Genomic DNA, 5,399 nt, shown 5'->3' with positions numbered 1-5,399 from the left:
GGCTCCTGGGGCGGCTGCTGCTGCCCCCGCCCGCTCCCCGCGGGCAGCTGCCTCCTTAGGGAGGTGCAGCCAAGTCTGATCTTTCAGGAGAGGGGAGAAGAAGGACAAGAGGGGTTTTTGTGGAGCACCGTTTGGAATGTCACTTTACAAGTCCCGGAGGAAAAACTTTTCTTCTCAAGACTCTTTTATTTTTTTTCTTTCTTCTCTAGAGCCAACTTTAGGCTAACTCCTAAAACATCTCTAAAAATTGCCCCCTGACCGCGACTCCCGCTACAGAGGCGCTGCAGCAGCCGGTGCAGGCGCTGCCCTGCTGCTTGCTTGGCCGCACCGAGCGCAGGGGCTGCTGCCCGAGGGGGCTCCCCGGGCCGGCCGGGAGCCCGCACCCCTTGTCACCAGCCCCAGGTGACAGCTCCCCTGTCCCTGCCACCACTGCCAGCTCCCCGGGCAGACGGCTTGAGCCGGGCTCAGAATCGCGCGGGCCTGGTAATAGATTTTATTTTAATGTTCGCTGTTGTTTCTATTCCTCGTGGGTACGCCCAGCCTCATGAATACTGATGGCAATAAACTCGCAGGCTTTGAGGAGCGAGTTCATTGGTGACACGACCATGCTGTAGCCCTACGTTTATGGCCCGAGATGCTCAATAAAGCAAGGGAGGCACATATATATACACATTTACTTGTCTCCCGTAGTTTTCTCCGGCTTCAAATGCAAGAAATAGGCAGAATTCCTTAATTGACTGAACTGCCTATCTCGAGAAAGCAATAAAGTAACCCCTTATTCCCACAGTGAAACGATTTATAAATTAATTACTGTAACCCATTGTATTTGATTTCTCTTTTTAGGATTCCCCAAAGATGAATATACTAAAGCTTATGATATTAACTATTAACGTCTGATCATAGTTTGCTATATATCCCGACTTAAAAAAAACCAGCTAATGTGGATCTCACCGCTCACTCTAAACCCTCTGGATATTTTCATTTCAGCAAATGTTAGCTTTACACTTTGTAGTCGCGGTATTTGTCCTACCCTGAGTGTCACTGGGAGCACTGAGACAAAACCTACAGTAAATGTGTTATTTGGCGAAGTTCACAGAAAGTCAATATCCCATTTAAAGTAAAAGCTATTTTCCCTTTCAATGGTCAAAATTAACCTTCAGAAGAAAAAAAACCAAAACGCACAACAAAACACAACCAACCCTTGGGTGAATGCACAAAAAGTATTTCCTTGTCCTAATGAGGACTTTCCTTACATCAGCAAAGACCTGCTAATTACTGATGTACAAGCCGCAATAATTGCTTTTGCAGCCAAAGTGTAGAATGTTGTCATATTAAAAATTGAAACGCTTGATGGTGATTTAAGTCACAAGGTAGTTCACAACGTCCCCTTTCGGGAAAGGAAGGAGCCCGGAGCAGCTAGGGAGAGGTCCGGCGGAAAACACCACAGGTCCTGTTGGTAGTAAAGTTTCTCGCTCTCTATTTCAAGTGATGCGGAGGATTTAAAAAGCGCACCGAGGAGCCCTTTCAGCAAAACATCCCAGAAACATCCCTGCTCCCTTGCAGCTCCGCTCCGTGGGCAAACCGGCTGCTGCCTTTCACCCGTGTCCGCGATCCCCGCGCTGCACGGACGCCACGTTTCGGTGGGGCAGACGGAAAACGCAGCTTCCCGGCCCCGAGAGGCACCAAGGGCGCTCCGAGGGGACAGGGCTGTGTCCCAGCCGCGTCCCACCGCGCCCCGGGCCCGCCCGGCCGCCCAAACGGGAGCGGAGCGCTCGGCTCCCCCCGCCCCCCGCGCCAATCAAAGCACCTTCCGAGGGGCTGGGAAGTAGTTGCCTTGTCATGTAACACATTGCCCTGATTTATTATAAAATTTTAACGAAATCATGCATATTTTAACAGCCTTTAATCACTGCATGAAAATTTAATTCATGAACTGTAGCGCGTTTAAATAAATGAAGTGTTAATTCATTAGGATTAATTAATTTGTTAAAGGATTGTGTGCAAGGTTAAGGTGGAAGAAAAACTCTTTGTTGGTTTCAAGTCTTAATCACCGCGTTTTGTTAACAGTGAAGGTGGGAAAAAAAGCCGCAATGAGGGTTTGTGTGGGGCGGGGGAGCCTGGGGAGGAGCGAGCCCACGGACAAGGGACACCTCGGCCTCCCCCGGTGTTTTTTCCGAGCTGGAATCCTGGCTGAGCAGGTGGAGGACGAGACCCTGGCGGGAAGGGATGGGGCAGGCGCATCCCCACGACCCCCTCTGGGCAGGGCATAGGGGCTCCGTGCCGTTTTCCTGGCTGGCAGCCAGCGCCAACACTTCTCTCCCCAAAATTTGGGGACATCTCTAAGGCGGCCAGGTTAAAAAGCAGCCCTGACACCGTTTTCTGTGAGAGCCGGGCGGCCTCGGAGCCGCCCAGCCCTGCGGCTAGTCCGCACTGCTTTCCCAGGCATGCTGCCAAGGGGAGAGAGACTCGGGAGAGGGACAGCGACTCTTCTCATTCCGTCCCTGGTTTCCCCTGGCACTTTCTGCTGCCTTGGAACGGGCACCCGATGGCCCCATGAGCACGATGCAGGAGCAGCTTGGCTACCTGTCTTCTCAGCTTCCCTGAAAACCAGCACCCACACAGCCCGTAAGAGCTTTAGGGAGGAGACAATGCTTTCTACTTAGGAGAAAAGCTGAGAAAACCGGGAGTACTCAGCTTCAATTGTTCTGCATCCCAGTTTCAATCTCCTGCTCTCTCTCACCACATGCACAGCTGTCACACACAAGCTTTCCAGCTGTGCCTTCCCCTCCACCCCCCAGCTAATGAAGACGGCTTTTCCTGTTAGGGCTGAGGGACACTGAGGCAGTGCCTCACCGCTGGGCCACAAAGGCAGGAGAGCCAGGCCACCCCTTTAGCCAGGCCTGACAAGCAGGTGGCTTGTCACAGCAGCAGAGGACTGCTGCAAGGAATCAAGGTGCAGGAAGGGCTGGTCATGGATTAGTAGCCAAAGGGACAATCCTTGGAATAACCACAAACCTCCCTATTGAGATTTTTACCTCAATTACCTCAGAGCTGCTCTTCCCTGGTTCAAACCTGGGAAGGAAAAAGTGTAGAAGCCTTAGTCCATTTACATGGGGATGCTCTTATGCCAAAAGGCAGCAAGGAAGGAGTGCGCACTGTTTAAAAACTTTAACCATAACCACAGCACAAAAGAGGTGTGTAAGGGCTGTGTTTCAAGCCTACAGTTGCTGGGAGTCAGAGGCATGACTTGGATACTGTGCAAGAATTAGGATCAGACTCAGTCAGTTTAAACTGCCTTGAAAGGGCGTTATTGGTGGGGGGAAAGGTGAGAAATGAAGGTTGAAGGATGAGTGACCAAGTTAGCACAGCTTGTACTGCATATAAAGACTGTGCATTGTGCCCCTTAGTCCCTTTTTAAAGGCTCTTCATGAAGAGACAATAGTGCACATTTAAAACCCAACACAGCCCAAGTCTGTGTCTGGTGCTTGTAGGCAGAGCTATTCTGGTTGCCCCTCACCTGAGGAAGCAATGCCAAGCAGAAATAAGGCCTATAGGGAATGGTGGATAAGCAGGTCACTTGCCAGACTTTGTGTAGGTAAAACTGAGGATAACTAAGTAAACACTTACCTTAGCACTCCTGCTCTTACAAATAACCCAAAAGATTTCACGAACGACAAACTCAGACTGGTAGCAAACTCACTTCCCTGAGATAAAGTCCTGGAGAGCATTCTCATGTGTTAAAATCTGCAAACTGCCTTGTATTTAGTACAGTAGGTATTACTAGATAAGTAATTTTATGAGGTATTAAATATCATTAGACATCATAGATGTCTTCTGTACAGCACCTGGAAATGTCTATTGTCTCAATAAAAATTCTAATAGTAAACTAGTAGATCTTGTGTATTCCAGTTCTATGTTACTACATAACTAGGTAACTACCATTAAAAATTAACAGCAATGAGCTCCAGTTTAGGCCAGTTTATCAAGTGCAGGAGATTAGGCAAGGAAGGCATCGACTGAACACAGCCTGGAGAACTGAAATCCCATGTACAGCTGAGAAGTTTATACCTGAAGAAACCCCAGTCATTACATTTAGTTGAAATTTTTGAGTTGATATTGCACTGATCACACTACCAAATTTTAAGCCAAGAGGAATGCAACCTTTTTAACCTTAGGCTTGGCTCTTCTATCCATCCAAGCTGCAAGACATGTGTGGTCAAAACAAAGCAAGTCTGTATGTGGTGTTCCTGCTCAATGGACGAGTAACTTGAAAATAACTCCTTTATTCTAGTTTGATTTCAGGCATAACACCAGTTGTATTCATGCCTCTGTAACTGGAAGAGAAACATGAAAAATCAGTGTATAATTAAGCCCATAAATTCACAAAATGAAACAAACCCACAACACACAGCACTTAGTGTGTGTTTGTGATTGCTCTGCAACACAAGGATGTGTTAATAAAGTGTTTGTCTTTTCTCTCAAAGAGTTGAAGCAAGGCAGCATTCTTTTGACTCTTAGTAAAACTTGTCAAATCAAGTAACAGATAACTTAAGAGTCGGTTTTGAGACTTCGGAATTTTCTGAAATATATATTAAAATTGAACAACTAGAGTTTTCTGTGAAGATTAAAAATTCAGGTGGTATACTGAAGGCAGTATATGCAAGCACAATGCCATCCTGCCTGTCACCACAAAACACTGGACTGTTTGCAGTCTCAGTTTTCATGACTGCATGCATGGCTTGAATGATGATTTTTTGGTAAAGCTCAAAAAAGAAAAGTCCCAGTCAGAATGAACACAATTGCACAAATGCATGCTCACATTTCAATGGGAGGTGTAGTTCTTGTTCAAACAGCTTACAGAACCTAACTCTACAAGATGAGCCAGTCCATTGAAATTTTCCAAGTAGCTATCACTCTTTTCAGAGGGACAAAAGGCAGCATATGGATTTTTCATATCATATGTATTGATGAAGCAAGGACGTCTGTTTCTAAGAAATGCCATCAGAGTCCTATACAGAAAAAAAACCCTCTGCATCTTGTAATTAAATATGGCCTTAAAAAGACTTAAAACACAATAATGCAAAGAAACCAATTTTTCTCTGCTGCTTAATTAGGTCTCCTGCCTGTAGCAGGCCATCACATTATGTTGACCTGTGCAATACTTTCTGGAAGAGTCACCTCCAGAGAGGCTGAAAACCATTTCCATCAACCGCATCGATGCTGACACTGGAATGCTTCTATGTCTAACAAGGAGAGGAAGGGAGATTTTTGAATTTTTTCTTTGTGAATAAGCTCAGGTTTATGCTTCACAAAACTTAGATATGTATTTTCCAAATTAGGGGAAAAAAAGTTTCCCTTTTTTTTTAATTCAATATTTGAGGCAACATGAAGGATTACAT

This window comes from Zonotrichia leucophrys, chromosome 1, assembly GCF_028769735.1.
Source record: "Zonotrichia leucophrys gambelii isolate GWCS_2022_RI chromosome 1, RI_Zleu_2.0, whole genome shotgun sequence".
Lineage (NCBI taxonomy): Eukaryota > Metazoa > Chordata > Aves > Passeriformes > Passerellidae > Zonotrichia > Zonotrichia leucophrys.
Note: the sequence above shows the minus strand (reverse complement) of the source record.